The 21,589-nt window shown below is 47.0% G+C and overlaps 2 protein-coding genes across 3 annotated transcripts in view; one reads left to right on the forward strand and one right to left on the reverse strand.

Moving 5' to 3' along the window:
- Nucleotides 1-21,589, reverse strand: part of LOC123770698 (macrophage mannose receptor 1-like) — a 235,825-nt gene that overhangs the window by 187,351 nt on the left and 26,885 nt on the right. The window lies entirely within an intron of this gene.
- Nucleotides 1-21,589, forward strand: part of LOC138353170 (PML-RARA-regulated adapter molecule 1-like) — a 109,619-nt gene that overhangs the window by 85,714 nt on the left and 2,316 nt on the right. The window lies entirely within an intron of this gene.

Below are 21,589 nucleotides of genomic sequence, written 5' to 3' on the forward strand. Positions count from 1 at the left end.
ACGTTTCGGGCAGTCCTGGACCATTCTCAAGTCGATTGTGAATGTAATCCTGGGACAATCGACTTGAAAATGGTCCAGGACGGACCGAAACGTCGTCGCCCCTTCGCCTTCTAGTGTGTGGTCTGGTCAACAATTAAGGCCGACGTCAATAAAAGTCTTCGATTGGGCAACGGAAAATAACATGATGTTCAACAGTAATAAATTCCAGATACCAATCGTAAAAATAAAGAACTAAAGCGAAATACATTATCCAAGACAACCAGATGAAGAAAAAACAAGAAAATAAAGGAACTGTGAATAATAAAGTCAGATGGGGTAACGTTCAGTGAGCATTAGTACGCGAATACAGACAGCATTAGCAAAGAAAATGATTGGATAATTTAGAACTTGTAATCCAGGGTTATCTTGAGGTTATCTTGAGATGATTTCGGGGCTTTAGTGTCCCCGCGGCCCGGTCCTCGACCAGGCCTCCACCCCCAGGAAGCAGCCCGTGACAGCTGACTAACACCCAGGTACCTATTTTACTGCTAGGTAACAGGGGCATAGGGTGAAAGAAACTCTGCCCACTGTTTCTCGCCGGCGCCCGGGATCACCGGACTCGTACTTTTCAAAGCCCTTGTGCTACCTTGCCTTGAGTACTCCCCAGTACTCGCTGCCCCCTTTCAAAAAAGTGCAGATTTCCGAGAGAAAAAAAGGAATACAGACACCATACATGCCACCCATCGACCCAGTTAAGCACCTAAACTATAGGGACCATCTCAAAGCTCTCAACCCGCCAAACACACACCGAAACTACGACGTTGGTACAACGTTCGAACAAGTTTTACCACCACCTAACCAGTTATAACAACCAATATAGCAAGTTGTAACAACGTTCTAATACGTCATAAACACGTTAAGCCAAGATGTAACAACTTTATTACAAGTTTTAATATGCGGAAAATAGAGACAGTTTCGGTTTGTGTTTCCAGGGAAAACGAACTCCCTGTAAAGAGAGACGCGCGGGGTATCACATAATATATGCATTATAGCATGCATGTGAAATGCAACACTGACGGGAAATATATGGTAGGAAATACGGGAGAGAGCCTATGAGGCGTAAAGGTATTGTAGAGAGACTCGGAGAACACATTGAACATCAGAATTCAGTAGAATTTCTGGTTGCAATTCTTTTACCATGTCGTAGCTCAGTCGATTAAGACAGCGTCTGGGATGCTCTTAGACGTAGGTTCGAATCCTCGTCACGGCCCTTGTGGATTTGTTCATTGAGCATCAGAAGTACACGGCCATTCAATCTCCTCCCGCGCAAATGTCAACAATATTGTTGGTACAAAACTAGGCCTCTTCAAGAGAAAATTAGACACATTCCTGCAGGAAACACTGGACCAACCAGGCTGTAGAGGATGTGCGCGCCTGCGGGCCACTCCAATCAATAGCCTGTTGGACCAAGTTACCACAAGAGAGGGCCCAGTCTTGGGAAGTTTAACAACTCCCGGAACCTAGAGTGCAGGTGTATCAGGTCTGTGGAGCCATATTAAATGGATCCAGTTTAAGAGGACAAATGGAGAAGCTCTTCAATGGGATCAAACCAGCAAATCTAAATTTCCCAAGCGCGCGCGTACACTTTTTTCTCATAGATTACAGGTCAATATGTCAAATTCCTTTGGTATTAATGTCCCGATTTTGTTTCTTTGTTTATGCTTCTTTAAAAGGGGAATATAAACAACGCTTTAAATATATAAGTACAAAAGAGAACTGGAAACAATATAAATGGGAGAAATTTAGACTTTAGTCTAAACTTTAGAAGTTTAGTTCTAAAGTTTAGACTAAACTAAAGAAGTTTAGTCTTTAGCCAGGACTTTAGGAAAGTCCTGGCTAAAGACTGGGTTAGAAACAGCGTAGTTAATCTATAGAACAAACTACCTGATTACATAATAGAAGGGATCGAAGGATTGTTTCCAGTATGGACAGACAGATGTATGAATAGGTTCCGATGGATATAATTAGACGCCGCCTCGTATGAACTAAAAAGTTTTCTACAATTCCCTTAATTTTAATGTTCTTAGTCCACACATTCCTGCAGCTGGGGAGATGAGGCCCCCACTTCATCTCCCTAAACCTCTGGGGGAATGAATCCCTTCCACACACCCGCCAGTCTTGCGTTCTCTGGGAAAATCCTATTACACATCGGGAAAGCTGTCAAAATATTATTTGTGGAAGATTGCGTTAGCAAAATATTCAAAGTTCTTTTTCCATTATTGTTTCTATAGCGCTAGTGTTGTGACCACTGCTTCAGCAGCGCTAGTGTTGTGACCACTGCTTCAGCAGCGGTAGTGTTGTGACCACTGCTTCAGCAGCGGTAGTGTTGTGACCACTGCTTCAGCAGCGCTAGTGTTGTAACCACTGCTTCAGCAGCGCTAGTGTTGTAACCACTGCTTCAGCAGCGGTAGTGTTGTGACCACTGCTTCAGCAGCGGTAGTGTTGTGACCACTGCTTCAGCAGCGGTAGTGTTGTGACCACTGCTTCAGCAGCGGTAGTGTTGTGACCACTGCTTCAGCAGCGGTAGTGTTGTGACCACTGCTTCAGCAGCGCTAGTGTTGTGACCACTGCTTCAGCAGCGCTAGTGTTGTGACCACTGCTTCAGCAGCGCTAGTGTTGTGACCACTGCTTCAGCAGCGCTAGTGTTGTGACCACTGCTTCAGCAGCGCTAGTGTTGTGACCAGTTTCAGTTATTAATGTTAACTTAACGTTTATTTTTGTATTAGATAACTGTTAAAAATGTATTTTCCGCTACAAGACTACACTCAAGTGCCTGTCTTCGCCACCACCCGGGCACGACCACACACTGTACTGACCACCATAATATTGCCCTAACATTAACGACAGAACCACCACACTGAGCCCGAGCAGGCCCAATAGGCTCCAATATCTGTACACCAGTCGAGAGGCGGGGAACCAAAGAGCCAAAGCTCAACCCCCCTCGCAAGCACAACTAGGTGAGTATTAAAAGCAGTAAAGATGGGCCAAGTGCGACCTTCAAGGGGAGAAAATAATCCGAGAACTTTCAAGAACGTCGAATAATATAAATGTGGGAGAAGACCTGCAGTGGTCTTGAGCGGAAATAATGTGAAGTGGATGGCAGGAAAGTGGATTTACTGTTCAAGTGGACCTGACACCCGTGGAGGACGCCTGCTCCAGGCAAGTGAAAATGGATACGGTGGAGAGAAACTATTGGACAGAACCAAAAGTGGATTTTTATTGATGAGGCAAGAGACGGGGAGTCGGGTCTGGGGCAGGAGCAGAGGAACGGGCAGACGGGTCTGGGGCAGGAGCAGAGGGACGGGCAGACGGGTCTGGGGCAGGAGCAGAGGGACGGGCAGACGGGTCTGGGGCAGGAGCAGAGGGACGGGCAGACGGGTCTGGGGCAGGAGCAGAGGGACGGGCAGACGGGTCTGGGGCAGGAGCAGAGGGACGGGCAGACGGGTCTGGGGCAGGAGCAGAGGGACGGGCAGACGGGTCTGGGGCAGGAGCAGAGACGGGGAGACGGGTCTGGGGCAGGAGCAGAGACGGGGAGACGGGTCTGGGGCAGGAGCAGAGGGACGGGCAGACGGGTCTGGGGCAGGAGCAGAGGGACGAGCAGACGGGTCTGGGGCAGGAGCAGAGACGGGGAGACGGGTCTGGGGCAGGAGCAGAGGGACGAGCAGACGGGTCTGGGGCAGGAGCAGAGACGGGGAGACGGGTCTGGGGCAGGAGCAGAGGGACGAGCAGACGGGTCTGGGGCAGGAGCAGAGACGGGGAGACGGGTCTGGGGCAGGAGCAGAGGGACGAGCAGACGGGTCTGGGGCAGGAGCAGAGACGGGGAGACGGGTCTGGGGCAGGAGCAGAGGGACGAGCAGACGGGTCTGGGGCAGGAGCAGAGACGGGGAGACGGGTCTGGGGCAGGAGCAGAGGGACGAGCAGACGGGTCTGGGGCAGGAGCAGAGACGGGGAGACGGGTCTGGGGCAGGAGCAGAGACGGGGAGACGGGTCTGGGGCAGGAGCAGAGGGACGGGCAGCCCCACACACACACACACACACACACACACACACACACACACACACACACACACACACACACACACACACACACAGTGTGAGAGTGTGAGAGAGAGAGAGAGAGAGAGAGAGAGAGAGAGAGAGAGAGAGAGAGAGAGAGAGAGAGAGAGAGAGAGAGAGAGAGAGAGAGAGAGAGAGAGAGAGAGAGAGTGTGTGTGTGTGTGTGTGTGTACTCACCTAATTGTACTCACCTAATTGTGCTTGCGGGGGTTGAGCTCTGGCTCTTTGGTCCCGCCTCTCAACCGTCAATCAACTGGTGTACAGATTCCTGAGCCTATTGGGCTCTATCATATCTACATTTGAAACTGTGTATGGAGTCAGCCTCCACCACATCACTTCCTAATGCATTCCATTTACTAACTACTCTGACACTGAAAAAGTTCTTTCTAACGTCTCTGTGGCTCATTTGGGTACTCAGCTTCCACCTGTGTCCCCTTGTTCGCGTCCCACCAGTGTTGAATAGTTCATCCTTGTTTACCCGGTCGATTCCCCTGAGGATTTTGTAGGTTGTGATCATGTCCCCCCTTACTCTTCTGTCTTCCAGTGTCGTAAGGTGCATTTCCCGCAGCCTTTCCTCATAACTCATGCCTCTTAGTTCTGGGACTAGTCTAGTAGCATACCTTTGGACTTTTTCCAGCTTCGTCTTGTGCTTGACAAGGTACGGGCTCCATGCTGGGGCCGCATACTCCAGGATTGGTCTTACATATGTGGTGTACAAGATTCTGAATGATTCCTTACACAGGTTCCTGAACGCCGTTCTGATGTTAGCCAGCCTCGCATATGCCGCAGACGTTATTCTCTTTATGTGGGCTTCAGGAGACAGGTTTGTGTGTGTGTGTGTGTGTGTGTGTGTGTGTGTGTGTGTGTGTGTGTGTGTGTGTGTGTGTGTGTGTGTGTGTGTGTGTGTGTGTGTGCGTGCGCGCGCGCGCGTGCGTGAAGGGAGGTTCTCCCACTCTCAAGACGATGTTTACAAATTTATCTGATGAAAGCAGGTGAATACACATTATATTCACGTATGAACTTATTAGAATCAACGGGAAACCCCGGTAAAGTCGAGATCGAGGCGAGCAGTGGCGCAGGAGCAAGTGGTGAGGGAGGCTTGTGTTTACGTGGGAGGAAGATGGGAGAATTGTGTTTACGTGGGAGGAAGACGAGGTGCAGATGTTCCCTCCCACCCCACCTGAGAGGCTGCCGACAGCTACACTGTGAGAATAATCACAGGGATCTGTACCCCGTCTGAGGGCATTTACTACAGAAACACGGCTATGATCCAGGATACTCCGGTACAAATTATAATTTCCATTACACCGGAGCATTGAAATAATGAAATGCATAATGCAAATATTAAAAGGACCTGCATGTTCTCTTTTATGTCCTCCTCTCGCAGTGCATGCATATGCATAAACCTCTTTCAGCCAATGGATGCAGCGTACTGCTATCAGATTGAAGTAGGTTTTTTAACCCTTCACATCCACTCGTGTCTGTCTTTTTCTGTTTTTTAGACTGACTATACACCCCACATACGAATAATTAATGATTATATATACAAATAATTATTCCATCGAGTGAGTCTTGCCACCGTATTCTCATGTGGCATTCGTTCCATAAGGTTCAGCACGTTTGGAACGAACAAGCATGTTATTAGGGGCTCCGGACAGCAGCCCCCTAACAACGCCTCGCACATTTATCATTTAATAACTGGACTGTCTTATCCTGAGCAGTTATCCTTGCTCGAGGCCTGGGAGTGTGGGTTTGGGGGGGGGGGAGAGGAGGGCTGCGGGAGGGGAGGTGGGGGGGCTATGGAGGGGGCGGGGGTTGAGTGGTTAACGTGGGGGATTGAGTTGTGGACTGTGGAATGGGTCGACTGGGGATCCCAGGAGAAAGATGACAGAAGATTGTAGGACAGGAAAGGGGTTGAGAAGACGGGAAAGATGGAGTTGAGGAGACGGGAAAGACGGGGAAAGTCGAGGACAGAGCTATAACGAAATTCAAATTGTTACATCCAGAAATTTTTGATTGTGCAGCGTTATCATAGCCAAGAACACCCCCTACTAACGTTGTGTAAAACCACGCAGCGACCTCCCCCCCCCCCCCCTCTCAAGAGTAACGCCCCTAGTAACACCACCAACGCTAAAAACCTGCCCAGAATTGTACAACTTACAATCCTATACCACCAGAGAAAAACTTTGTAACTTCATTGTCTCCCCATTACAAAATCTCGACGTACTGGTGTTGTTATCCCTGATGCTCTGCCCTCGGTACGCTATGTCGAGGCAAAACTAGTTTTTTTTCTTTTTAGGCTACGGCCTTTTCGTCACGAAATGACGAACTTGATGCTTCGTGAAATTCGCCCTTCTGGGAGATGGCATAAAGGTGTATAGCACCTGTGACCACAATATCCAGAGCGGTTAAACCCTGAACATAGTCATTTCCAAAATATAAAAAAAAAATATATAAAAATCGTTCTCGTTTTCGGTTATATTCCGCCATTGTCCAGTTTTAAAAAATCACATTTTTCAATTAAAGTTGGACTCATAGCCAGAAAATAGCTCAACAATAGTATAAAAAAATAAAGCTTGTTTCCTACCAGCGCGTCAGAACTGAATGCATTTTTTTTCACGTACGTGTTGACACGTACGTGACAGTTATGCCCGTTATCTTGAGGTTATCTTGAGATGATTTCGGGGCTTTTAGTGTCCCCGCGGCCCGGTCCTCGACCAGGCCTCCACCCCCAGGAAGCAGCCCGTAGCAGCTGCCTAACTCCCAGGTACCTAGTTACTGCTAGGTAAACAGGGGACATCAGGGCGAAAGACACTTTTCTCATTTGTTTCCGCCTTCACCGGGGATCGAACCCGGAACCTCAGGACTACAAATCCGAAGCGTTGTCCACTCAGCTGTCAGGCCCGTGTACAGGCCTCTAGCGCCGAGACCTCGTGAATATTTTGGTCTGTGTTTACACTTAACGTGGGAGCTGTCAGTTGAATCTTCAGTGTGATGACCAAACCCACACACCAGAAGAAGATGACGTTTCGGTCCGTCATGGACCATTATCGAGTCGTATAGACCATTATCAATCTTCAGTATGATGCTTGTCAATGTGACTTGGGCTCTGTGGACCAGATACCTTACCTCCGACGACTTCACTCTCAGGAAAGAACGTCGTTTAATAGGAGCTGCCTCGTATGGGCCAATAGGCCCTCTCCAGTTCTTATTCCTACTGCTATCCCCTCTACTACATCGTACTTTGCTCCTCACCGCTCTTGCCTATTCATTGCCTGCATCTACTTCCTCATCACACACGGGGGAGACATCTCCGGTCACGCAGGGTGCAGTCGCACCTCCACAGATCTCCAGTATCAGCTCTTGATACTGGTAATGGCTCAAAAGGGCCACCACTTACGGGCTATTCATGCCCGTGCCACCTTTTGGGTGGCCCAATCTTCATCAATCAATCATTCCTCATCACAATCGACTTGAGATTGTGGTCCAGGACGGACCGAAACGTCGTCGTCCCTTCACCTTCTAGTGTGTGGTCTGGTCAACAACGTCGCAACATGCAACTGTCTCCTTGATTACATTTTTTCTTTGACCAAGTCCCCGCAGTAAGAAATTTTTTTTATCCACAAGACTGTGTATGGCCATTATAAAATTCTAACATCGTGTGTTTGTACACACGATGTATGTACCACCCGTGTTAAACATGTTTCACCCATGCGTGTATACTAACATGCGTATATCACCCCATGTTAAATAATCCCTCTTTGTTTTCCCTGGCAATTCCCCTGGGGATTTTGAGTATGAAGATCATGTCTCCACCAAGCTCTCCTGTCTTCCAGCGATGCGAGGTGCAGTTCACACAGCCTTTCCTTGTAACTCATGCCTCTCGTGCGTGTGTGTGTGTGTGGGGGGGGGGGGAGGTGCGCGCCTGTCTTTTGTTTAGGGGGAGGAGAAAAGGTTCATTCCTCATTGAATATTTAGATTTAATTTAAGAAAGTGGGGGTCGAAGGCTGCAGGTGGGCTGGGCGAGCGTGTAGGAACCTGCTCCACATCTCCTGATTCATTACTCTGTCATAAATGGCTTCAGGTGCGACATTAGTGATCGCCCTACGCCGCCGCCGCCCGCCGGCTGCAGGTGGCATGCATATTCAAATTATAATTGATTGTATTTGCCTTTGTAAACAGTGTTAACACCTCTCCGACGATCTCGTTGTTCAATTGTGTTAACTTCGATGAGCTATATGATGATATTGATTTATTATACAGTAATACTCTAGTTAAGCATGGGGTCACACTCCGTTATATAAACGTTAGGATATCATCACGATATCATCACGTGAGGATCTTCATGTACCGGAGTGAGGCGAGGCCACCTCCAGGCTACAGGGATCCGAGAAGATGCTCTCATCAAGAAATATATAAACTCGAGGATTCCTCCTTATCTGGCCAGCCGAGGAGGAGGAGGATGGCAGTGGCTTTTATACAGTCGGGAATACCATTTTAACCCGAACTAAGATGGCCAGGGCTCTGAGACAGTGTGACGGTCAGGGCTCTGAGACAGTGTGTGTGGTGACGGTGTGACGGTCAGGGTACTGAGACAGTGTGTGTGGTGACGGTGTGACGGTCAGGGTACTGAGACAGTGTGGTGACGGTGTGACGGTCAGGGTACTGAGACAGTGTGGTGACGGTGTGACGGTCAGGGCTCTGAGACAGTGTGGTGACGGTGTGACGGTCAGGGTACTGAGACAGTGTGGTGACGGTGTGACGGTCAGGGCTCTGAGACAGTGTGGTGACGGTGTGACGGTCAGGGTACTGAGACAGTGTGACGGTCAGGGCTCTGAGACTGTGTGTGTGGTGACGGTGTGACGGTCAGGGCTCTGAGACAGTGTGTGTGTGGTGACGGTGTGACGGTCAGGGCTCTGAGACAGAGTGTGTGTGGTGACGGTGTGACGGTCAGGGCTCTGAGACAGTGTGTGTGTGGTGACGGTGTGACGGTCAGGGCTCTGAGACAGAGTGTGTGTGGTGACGGTGTGACGGTCAGGGCTCTGAGACAGTGTGTGTGTGGTGACGGTGTGACGGTCAGGGTACTGAGACAGTGTGTGTGTGGTGACGGTGTGACGGTCAGGGCTCTGAGACAGAGTGTGTGTTGTGACGGTGTGACGGTCAGGGCTCTGAGACAGTGTGTGTGTGGTGACGGTGTGACGGTCAGGGCTCTGAGACAGTGTGTGTGTGTGGTGACGGTGTGACGGTCAGGGTACTGAGACAGTGTGTGTGTGGTGACGGTGTGACGGTCAGGGCTCTGAGACAGAGTGTGTGTGGTGACGGTGTGACGGTCAGGGCTCTGAGACAGAGTGTGTGTTGTGACGGTGTGACGGTCAGGGCTCTGAGACAGAGTGTGTGTTGTGACGGTGTGACGGTCAGGGCTCTGAGACAGTGTGTGTGTGGTGACGGTGTGACGGTCAGGGCTCTGAGACAGAGTGTGTGTGGTGACGGTGTGACGGTCAGGGTACTGAGACAGAGTGTGTGTGGTGACGGTGTGACGGCCAGGGCTCTGAGACAGAGTGTGTGTGGTGACGGTGTGACGGTCAGGGTACTGAGACAGTGTGTGTGTGGTGACGGTGTGACGGCGTAACTTCACTTATATTCCAATTAAAATGAATGCTCCATTACCAATAACAAATGTTATTTTATTCCTAAGAAGGTTACACATGTTAGAAACATTACATCGCGACAACATCCAGTAGCGACACGTACCTGTGTAAACAAAAAAAAGTAGAGCACCAGTGTTGCAGTGATCAGGACCGTTGTATTGCAATAAAGACGACCCGTCGTCGTGTGAGGTGGGAACGACTGGGCACCTGTGTTCTCCTGGTGGCACGACTGGGCACCTCTGTGTTCCTGGTGGCACGACTGGGCACACCTCTGTGCTCCTGGTGGCACGACTGGGCACACCTCTGTGCTCCTGGTGGCACGACTGGGCACCTCTGTGTTCCTGGTGGCACGACTGGGCACACCTCTGTGCTCCTGGTGGCACGACTGGGCACACCTCTGTGTTCCTGGTGGCACGACTGGGCACACCTCTGTGCTCCTGGTGGCACTTGGGAGGAAACAGCATGATAAATAACTTACCCAGTTACTTGTCCAGAGACCTAAGCCTCTACCACATCTTCCCCAGCAACAACCACTACAATGGTATCCACCACAATGGTATCCACAACCACCACAATGGTATCCACCACAATGGTATCCACCACCACCACACTACAAACCACAACAACAGCGGCAGCAGACACCACAACAATTACTAATATTAGAATTATCAATTTGGTGGGTTAAGCAGCCAGTTAACTTGGTAATGAAGGCAGGGAATGAGGGGACGGATGCTGCTTTCCTCCAGACGCGGCCAACAGGAACGAGGGGAAATGAGACACATGAGGTCGGCAGGCAGTTAGGGGGCCACCAGGGCCTCCCCTCACACACTGCTTGCAATCATCTGAATTAACCTCCATTCACCTTGGGTCGTCTTCACGTGTATCGACTCAAATTGGCTCGTCTTTAGCTAATTTACCGCTTGGCCTCTGTCTTTAGTGGTCGTAAGGTGATGCCTTGCGGCTCGTAGAGGGCGCTCGTGATAGCCAATTCAACAGTTTAGTTATCTTGAGATGATTTCGGGGCTTTTAGTGTCCCCGCGGCCCGGTCCTCGACCAAGTCTCCACCCCCAGGAAGCAGCCCGTGACAGCTGACTAACACCCAGGTACCTATTTTACTGCTAGCTGTTGTTACCGTAGCTGTTGAAGGGTTCAGTAACTCAACTGTTTCATGCGTTTATTATTCTCGGGGAAATAAATATTTCCTGTATTTAAGGTATGGGCACAATCAGAGAACACTATGAACATCAGAGGTCCACGGTTGTTCAACGTCCTACCAGCGAGCATCAGAAATATTACAGGAACAACCGTGGACATCTTCAAGAGGAAACTAGATTGTTTCCTTCAAGGAGTGCCGGACCAACCGGGCTGTGGTGGGTATGTGGGCCTGCGGGCCGCTCCAAGCAACAGCCTGGTGGACCAAACTCTCACAAGTCGAGCCTGGCCTCGGGCCGGGCTTGGGGAGTAGAAGAACTCCCAGAACCCCATCAACCAGGTACATGTGGGCCTGCTGCGGGCCTGGTGGACCAAACTCTCACAAGTCGAGCCTGGCCTCGGGCCGGGCTTGGGGAGTAGAAGAACTCCCAGAACCCCATCAACCAGGTATCTATACACTGATTACGATATTTGGGAGGATTTTTTGCCGTCGAGTTCCGTTAGAGCTTTGGAATTGGTTCTATGTGTTCTGTTCTGAACAGAACACTTAAGTTCTGAAGCTTGTTCAGCAGCTTAAAGGTCGGGAGGTCAGCTTTGGCTCGTCATCTCTCTATATAGACCCAAGAGCACTTTCGTTTGCTTTGGCCTTCCACTGTTTAACCAGACTCAGCGTCGTTTATCTAGGAATATCGGGCAGAGCGCTGCAACAGGATATCTTTTATGACATTCATATCAGGGGAAACGGTAGTGAAAATTTACGGATATATGATGGCTATTGGCTATATTCCCCCCCCCCCCCCATGTTATATCCAAACGCACGACACGGTGCAGGAAAAATGCCGGGCACACCGCTGTTATGGGAATATTCCGAGGTAGATCCAGTGCTCAGTAGGGTCGGGGGTAGAGGAAACATATCGCAGCTCAACTGCTACAGACTCTATTCCCAGGTATATCGACAACCACTATCAGCCATAATACCCCTCAGAAGGCCTTAACAGTGACGCTGAGTGTCTGGTAGCCGGCGTAAGTGCCAATACCATTATTGAATGAAGGTCTCGCTCCAGCACCTGCCTCGCCTCGGCCCCGGGATGTTCCAGCAGTGACTGTTTCGGGGGGAATTGTGTGAAAACTTTTCCCGGAAAATTTTCTTGGGGAGCTCATCCAGGGAGATTTTCTAGAGGGGGGCTCCTCCAGGGGGATTTTCTAGGGGGGGGGCTCCTACAGGGGGATTTTCTAGGGGAGGGGGGGTCCTCCAGGGGGATTTTCTAGGGGAGGGGGGTCCTCCAGGGGGATTTTCTAGGGGAGGGGGGTCCTCCAGGGGGATTTTCTAGGGGAGGGGGGTCCTCCAGGGGGATTTTCTAGGGGAGGGGGTCCTACAGGGGGATTTTCTAGGGGAGGGGGGCTCCTCCAGGGAGATTTTCTACGGGGGGGGGCTCCTCCAGGGAGATTTTCTAGGGGGGGGGGGTCTCCTCCAGGGGGATTTTCTGGGGGGGCTCATCCAGGGGGGTATTTTGTGGTTGCTCTTGAAGGCTGTTCAGGAAGGTTGCGTTGGTTATGTGGTCTGTTTATGAAACTCTCTGGCTGTTGTATGCTAGTTCACTGGGAGCTGTTTGAGGCATCCTATGGATTGTAGTGTATAGTGCAGTCGAAGGTTGTTTCCAAGGCGATTTGGGATGCTGTTTTAAGACGTTTTCAGGGTCATTAGGCCCTGTTTTTGTTATTAAGTAATGTGGGTTTTGGGCAGTTTCTGGCCCCCCATGGGGTGCCCTAGCCCAATTTTCTCATGTTTAGCATACACTGGGAATGAAATTTTCCAGTGGTTACGTAGCAATGATGTGAATATGAAGTGAAGCAGAGCGCTTCGAGGTCGCGATCTTCACAACGCTGATCAATCAAATTTTCTTCCCGACACTCACTACGAATTGAAAGTCAAGTACAGGACCCCGATACTTGGCACCTGCTGCTCTGTCATGCTGGGATTTAGTAAATCAAGAGGAAATTTAAGAATTTTTTTCACCTTTCCCCATTTCTTCACCTGTGTGTATGTGATTACTTCCCCTTACTCCCCACACGCCTCCACCTCTTTCACATGTGTATTGAAGACACATTTGCACCTTGTATATTCATTCCTTACCTGAAGATGTTCCAGAGAGGAACGAAACGTAGAAGATGTACCCTTCAATACTTACTAGTTTCTGTACCATGAAGTTAGATAACTTTATTATTATTATTCTTAGTCCCGAGAGTAAGAAAATAGAAGCATAAAAAATCTTGAACAAAACCGGCAGCAATGCGATCATATTTAACCAAAATATATAATATACATTAGGGGGTACCTGGGGGGCTCACACCCCCGCCCCACACCGCCTCGGGGCTCTACGTGATAAAAACCTCCGCAGATAGACTAAGTTCGTCTAAAAGCCCCCAATTTTCTCACTTACTCTTGGTCTAAAATTTCCATATGAAAGCAAAGCCTCGTTCATTATTTTTGTGGATTTCGTAACTCGTCGGGAGTGAGGACGACGATCTTGTTAAGGCGGGAAGGTCCTCCGAGACGCTTCCCCCCTGTGTCTTGTTCTCTCGGACCCGCGGGACGCCCGCCAGCGGCGCTGGACCCGCGGGACGCCCGCCAGCGACGCCCGCCAGCGGCGCTGGACCCGCGGGACGCCCGCCAGCGACGCTGGACCCGCGGGACGCCCGCCAGGGGCGCTGGACCCGCGGGACGCCCGCCAGGGGCGCTGGACCCGCGGGACGCCGCCAGGGGCGCTGGACCCGCGGGACTCCCAAAAAGACTACAGACTTTATTAAAAACAGCCCGAGGCCAACTGAGAACACCTTATAGCAGAGGAACTACAATGGTTAGAAAAGCAGTTGACGAATGGGACACAGTAGTGAACACTGCCGCTTTATCCACCACCAAGATAATGTTATTAAAACACGACTAAAACCAGTGGGCTAAAACAGAAGCGGGAGAAAAGGAGGAAACCCCACCTCCATTTAAAACTTTGACCCAAATATCACAGTATTTTAATCGCGAATAACCGAACTCAATTACGGGCTCACTTTAGCCCGTGCTACTTGGACATTTCGTTCTGAGTAGCTAAATCGAAAGCAACAAACACACACAAACAGTTACATCCCAGCTCCTGTGCCGGGCGAGTACGACGGGGTCACCATAGCCCGTCTGCTTGGAACGTTTTGTTCAGAGTAGCTGAAACTTAATCACCATCATCTTGTCTTGTCCACATTAGCTCCTTAAAAATCTACTAATTACGGGCTATTCATGCCCGTGCCACCTCTTGGGTGACAATCTTTATCAATCACATTTCGTCCCTCCTCACTTGAGAATGAACCATGTAGGTTCGAAACGTTGTGTGAATTATAAGTATAATAAATTAGTATAATATAATAAATTAAGAAAAGTATAATAAATTAGTTATTTTTTTGTTTTTAAATTAATCTTGAACAAATATGACATTTGGAGAAATCCTCTTTCAATTAAACCAAGACACAAGAGCACTAGTCAGAGGGATAGAAGACCTAAACAAGGAAACTATCAACACATCATCTTGAGATGATTTCGGGGCTTTTAGTGTCCCCGCGGCCCGGTCCTCGACCTGGCCTCCACCCCCAGGAAGCAGCCCGTGACAGCTGACTAACACCCAGGTACCTATTTTACTGCTAGGTAACAGGGGCATAGGGTGAAAGAAACTCTGCCCATTGTTTCTCGCCGGCGCCCGGGATCGAACCCGGGACCACAGGATCACAAGTCCAGCGTGCTGTCCGCTCGGCCGACCGGCTCCCTGACTATGAATATGAAGTCATATTCAATGAAATATGTATAAATGATAACTTGCTGCCAATATACACTATGGGTCTCTCGAAAAATAATACGATCACTAAAAACTCCAGTGAAATCACGCCAGATATTTTTTCACTTAATTCCATGAAAATAACACATCTCCGTATATGCGGATATTTGTTAAAGCATTTACGTTAGTCCTGTTCCGACCAGCGTATGTCCATCCCGTACCTCAGACCAGCCTTCCTGCAATCTTGGTGTGGCTAGCCCCAAGCATCTGGCTTGCAACTTTAAGACACAGACAGACAAATGCTCTATTATGGCATAGCGGTAAATAATGATCGTTTGTTGACCAGACCACACACTAGAAGGTGAAGGGACGACGACGTTTCGGTCCGTCCTGGACCATTCTCAAGTCAATTGTGACTTGAGAATCGACTTAGAGAATGGTCCGTCCCTTCAACTTCTAGTGTGTGGTCTGGTCAACATACTTCAGCCACGTTATTGTCACTCATCGCCTGCAAATAACGATCGATTTGATCGATCGTGAACGATTTGTCATAATACAATCACAGATCTTCTAACGAGGCTATTGACAAATTTAAGTAAAAAAGAAACGATTCATGAATCATTTTATATCTAGGAAGTTACAGTCCACTTAAGTCTTCAGACTTGTGACTAAAATGAAGAGGTCGAGGCAACGGCTGATACAAAATTTATTTGGCAAAACTCGCCTACAAGTCAGGCGATATATATAAGTTATATATATCATTAAAGCATATGTGATCATTAAAGCAATGTTGTGCCGAGTAAGGTTTAATTAGGCATCTGGTTAGTGCTTGCATCTGCTCTTGCTACAGCGGGTTGAGGGCATGATAGTGCGACACTCTCACAGCGGCCGGAGACTCTTACCTATCACTGACTACAAGGAAGCGAGCTCCAGCTCTTGGTGACCCAGACTAATCTTGACCCAGATTCACGAAGCAGTTACGCAAGTACTAACGAACGTGTCCATCTTTCCTCAATCTGTGACGGCTTTGGTTACATTTATTAAACAGTTTACAAGCATGAAAATTTGCCAATTAACTACTACTGTTGTTATAAACAGCCTCCTGGTGCTTCGGAGCTCATTAACTGTTTAAGAATTGTAAACAAAGCCGCCAAAGATTGAGAAAAGACGTACTGGTTCATAGGTGCTTGCGTAACTGCTTCGTGAATCCGGATATTTGTTTTTCCTATTTCTTTCAATTTAACAATTCTAACTAATTTTGTTGTCGCATCTGGCCCTAAAACTGCAGATAGAGGAAGTTTCGACAACTTGTTCATGCGTCTGGGATGCTCTCGGACGTAGGTTCGAATCCTCGTCACGGCCCTTGTGAATTTGTTCTTTCGACAATAACTTCCGGTACATTACACATGCTGATCCCCTCACATGATACATGTAACATAACATCGACTTGAGAATGGTCCAGGACGGACCGAAACGTCGTCGTCCCTTCAACTTCTAGTGTGTGGTCTGGTCAACATGTAACATTTCCTTACATCTTTGTCGATACATTCATGTATTCACCTTGTTGTATTCACCTAGTTGTGTTTGCGGGGGTTGAGCTTTGCTCTTTCGGCCCGCCTCTCAACTGTCAATCAACTGTTTACTAACTACTTTTTCAGCTTCCACTGTGTTATCTTTTAATTAAATTTAAAGACGCTATCAGTGTCCATTATCCCCTTGACTATTTAATATTGTGATGACATCACCTCTGCTTATGTCCTCTAGGATCCTTATATACGGGTTCTTTAAATGTATCTCTTCCTACGGGATCACCATAGTCCGTGCTACTTGGAACTTTTTGTTCCGAGTAGCTGAATCTATACCAACATGTATCCTGACAGTTTGGCACTCTTGGCGCCTTCACTTACCAAGAGTGAAGGAGCCTTCACTTGCCAAGAGTGAAGGCGCCTTCACTTACCAAGAGTGAAGGCGCCTTCACTTACCAAGAGTGAAGGCGCCTTCACTTACCAAGAGTGAAGGCGCCTTCACTTACCAAGAGTGAAGGCGCCTTCACTTACCAAGAGTGAAGGCGCCTTCACTTACCAAGAGTGAAGGCGCCTTCACTTACCAAGAGTGAAGGAGTCTTCACTTACCAAGAGTGAAGGCGCCTTCACTTACCAAGAGTGAAGGCGCCTTCACTTACCAAGAGTGAAGGCGCCTTCACTTACCAAGAGTGAAGGAGTCTTCACTTGCCAAGAGTGAAGGAGCCTTCACTTGCCAAGAGTGAAGGTCCTTTACTTCATAACTCTCTACTTCTTCAGTTCTGGTCTTAGACTTTATAATAATTCATTGTGTCGGGGGACAGGCAGACTGTATTTATACACGTTATTGTTATACAGGAGGTCAACCCCTCCACCTCAAGGTCAATTTACTGACCCCCGCCCAGGATGTAACCCCACATCAAGCTGACTAACTCCTGTAACTTGGGCTGGACGGTAGAGCGACGGTCTCGCTTCATGCAGGTCGTCGTTCAATCCCCGACCGTCCACAAGTGGTTGGGCACTATTCCTTCCCTCCTCTGTCCCATCCAAAATCCTTATCCTGACCCCTTCCAAGTGCTATATAGTCGTAATGGCTTGGTACTTTCCCCTTGACAATTCCTTCCTTTCTGTAGCCTACTTACTGCTGGGTGAACAGATGCACAAGGTGGTAGGAAATGCGCTCAATCATTTCTGTCCCGATCGGAATTCGAACCCGGAATTCTTGATTGTGAGTCGAGAACACACCCGCCTGTACTACCTGTTATCCCACGCCAAGATATCACCCCCACCCCCTTATCCCTCCCCCCCCCCTTGGTACCTGATCAACCAGGCTGTGACTCATACGTCAGGCTGCGACTCATACGTCAGGCTGCAAGCAGCCGCGTCCAACAGCCTGGTTGATCAGTCCAGCAACCAGGAGGCCTGGTCGACGACCGGGCCGCGGGGACGCTAAGCCCCGGAAGCACCTCAAGGTAACCCCCCCCCCCCGGGTCGGCAGCATAAACAACACGCTATTACAGATTCTAACAACTTTTTTAACTCGAGCAGCACAGCAAGTCTGTGAAAGGCTTAAAACCACGAAGATCCCGGCGAGAAACGACCGCAGTTCGAATCCTTGAGCTGCACACACGATCTAAATGACCTCCACTAAAACAAACAAACAAACAAACAACAAAAAATCTCCCCCCCACCCCCGTCAAAAGAAAAAAAAAAAAACTCCAATACCCCCATCGAGGAAGGAGTTTATAAAATTCCAGATCCTGGAATTAGTTTTTTCCGTTAGGTTTTATTGGCCAAAGTTCAGGACAGTTTCTTGGCGGCGGTGATCCGGTACGCTCAGCATTTCTTATTTGTCAAATGATAAAAGTTTGCTGAAGTTTGTAATTGCAAGCATATCTGGGTGAAGATTTGAACGCATGCTAATTATTTTTTCTTCACATAATTCATTTATGGACTGGCTATGAATGCCAGTGGGTGGGGGAGGAGGGGGAGGGGGGTGAAGGAAGGAAGGAACTATCAGGGGAAATCGCCAAGCCGTTACGACTATATTTGGGATGGGACGGAGGGAAGGGAATGGTGCCCAACCACTTATGGACGGTCGGGGATTGAACGCCGACCTGCATGAAGCGAGACCGTCGCTCTACCGTCCAGGGGGGGGGTGAGGGGTGGAAATATTCAAAAGTAAATGTTGTTTAAGTTCATTATACGTTCTTGTCAATATATATATATATATATATATATATATTAGTATATTTTGGTAGCAGTCTTTCCTGTAGACATATATTATTAAATATGACCGAAAAAGTAAGATTAATAATTCTAACACGAATTTTCTCAATCTTTCGTACATTTCTTTTCACTGTTGGAGGTAAATCAAAAATCAATTCTCCAAAATTCATTTTTATTTCTAGTCTGACGCGACACGAGCGCGTTTCGTAAAACTTATTACATTTTCAAAGACTTTAGTTCACAAATACACAACTGAATAGAACTTACGCATCTCCGATTTTATATCTACATTTGAGTGAGGTGGAAGGGGTGATGTGGCATTAACACAAGACAGAACAAGATGTGGCATTAATAGGGTATTAATTTCATCAACACAAGACAGAACAAGAGTATTAATAGGGTATTAATTTCATCAACACAAGACAGAACACGAAACAATGGATATTGAATAGAAGTGTTTGTAGAAAGCCTATTGGTCCATATTTCTTGATGCTTCTATATTGGAGCGGAGTCTTGAGGTGGGTAGAATATAGTTGTGCAATAATTGGCTGTTGATTGCTGGTGTTGACTTCTTGATGTGTAGTGCCTCGCAAACGTCAAGCCGCCTGCTATCGCTGTATCTATCGATGATTTCTGTGTTGTTTACTAGGATTTCTCTGGCGATGGTTTGGTTGTGGGAAGAGATTATATGTTCCTTAATGGAGCCCTGTTGCTTATGCATCGTTAAACGCCTAGAAAGAGATGTTGTTGTCTTGCCTATATACTGGGTTTTTTGGAGCTTACAGTCCCCAAGAGGGCATTTGAAGGCATAGACGACGTTAGTCTCTTTTAAAGCGTTCTGTTTTGTGTCTGGAGAGTTTCTCATGAGTAGGCTGGCCGTTTTTCTGGTTTTATAGTAAATCGTCAGTTGTATCCTCTGATTTTTGTCTGTAGGGATAACGTTTCTATTAACAATATCTTTCAGGACCCTTTCCTCCGTTTTATGAGCTGTGGAAAAGAAGTTCCTGTAAAATAGTCTAATAGGGGGTATAGGTGTTGTGTTAGTTGTCTCTTCAGAGGTTGCATGGCTTTTCACTTTCCTTCTTATGATGTCTTCGACGAAACCATTGGAGAAGCCGTTATTGACTAGGACCTGCCTTACCCTACAGAGTTCTTCTCTGTAGGGTAAGAACTATAGAGAAGAAGAACTATAGAGGGTAAGAACTATATAGGTAAGAACTTCTATAGAGAAGAACTCTGTAGGGTAAGGCAGGTCCTAGTCAATAACGGCTTCTCCAATGGTTTCGTCGAAGACATCATAAGAAGGAAAGTGAAAAGCCATGCAACCTCTGAAGAGACAACTAACACAACACCTATACCCCCTATTAGACTATTTTACAGGAACTTCTTTTCCACAGCTCATAAAACGGAGGAAAGGGTCCTGAAAGATATTGTTAATAGAAACGTTATCCCTACAGACAAAAATCAGAGGATACAACTGACGATTTACTATAAAACCAGAAAAACGGCCAGCCTACTCATGAGAAACTCTCCAGACACAAAACAGAACGCTTTAAAAGAGACTAACGTCGTCTATGCCTTCAAATGCCCTCTTGGGGACTGTAAGCTCCAAAAAACCGAGTATATAGGCAAGACAACATCTCTTTCTAGGCGTTTAACGATGCATAAACAACAGGGCTCCATTAAGGAACATATAATCTCTTCCCACAACCAAACCATCGCCAGAGAAATCCTAGTAAACAACACAGAAATCATCGATAGATACAGCGATAGCAGGCGGCTTGACGTTTGCGAGGCACTACACATCAAGAAGTCAACACCAGCAATCAACAGCCAATTATTGCACAACTATATTCTACCCACCTCAAGACTCCGCTCCAATATAGAAGCATCAAGAAATATGGACCAATAGGCTTTCTACAAACACTTCTATTCAATATCCATTGTTTCGTGTTCTGTCTTGTGTTGATGAAATTAATACCCCTATTAATACTCTTGTTCTGTCTTGTGTTGATGAAATTAATACCCTATTAATGCCACATCTTGTTCTGTCTTGTGTTAATGCCACATCACCCCTTCCACCTCACTCAAATGTAGATATAAAATCGGAGATGCGTAAGTTCTATTCAGTTGTGTATTTGTGAACTAAAGTCTTTGAAAATGTAATAAGTTTTACGAAACGCGCTCGTGTCGCGTCAGACTAGAAATAAAAATGAATTTTGGAGAATTGATTTTTGATTTACCTCCAACAGTGAAAAGAAATGTACGAAAGATTGAGAAAATTCGTGTTAGAATTATTAATCTTACTTTTTCGGTCATATTTAATAATATATATATATATATATATATATATATATATATATATATATATATATATATATATATATATATATATATATATATATATATATATATTTTTTTTTTTTTTTGTTGGTGGGTTGAGTGTCTAAAAAGTTATAAACTTCAGCTACTGGAATAGGGTAGTCTGTGCATTAAGCATTTGGCACTGAGTTTTCCCATATAACAGGAACCGATGAAAGAGCATCCGAGGTCCCACACTATCTCATTGCCTGGGAGAGGATTGGAGTTCTGGTTGGTTAAATACCCCAGAATTCCTACCTCTCTTATGGCTTTGAAGTATAGTGTAGTGGATACAGCATGCAACTGCCACCTTGTTGGCCAGTGTTCGAGTCCCCTGGTGGGTTGAGTGTCTAAAAAGTTATAAACTTCAGCTACTGGAATAGGGTAGTCTGTGCATTATATATATATATATATATATATATATATATATATATATATATATATATATATATATATATATATATATATATATATATATATATATATATATGTCGTACCTAGTAGCCAGAACGCACTTCTCAGCCTACTATGCAAGGCCCGATTTGGATTTGCCGAATAAGCCAAGTTTTCATGAATTAATTGTTTTTCGACTACCTAACCTACCTAACTTTTTCGGCTACCTAACCTAACCTAGCCTATAAAGATAGGTTAAGTTAGGTTAGGTAGGGTGGGTTAGGTTCGGTCATATATCTACGTTAATTTTAACTCCAATAAAAAAAAATTGACCTCATACATAATGAAATGGGTAGATTTATCATTTCATAAGAAAAAA

The sequence above is a fragment of the Procambarus clarkii genome, chromosome 56, assembly GCF_040958095.1.
Source record: "Procambarus clarkii isolate CNS0578487 chromosome 56, FALCON_Pclarkii_2.0, whole genome shotgun sequence".
In the NCBI taxonomy this organism is placed as follows: Eukaryota; Metazoa; Arthropoda; class Malacostraca; order Decapoda; family Cambaridae; genus Procambarus; species Procambarus clarkii.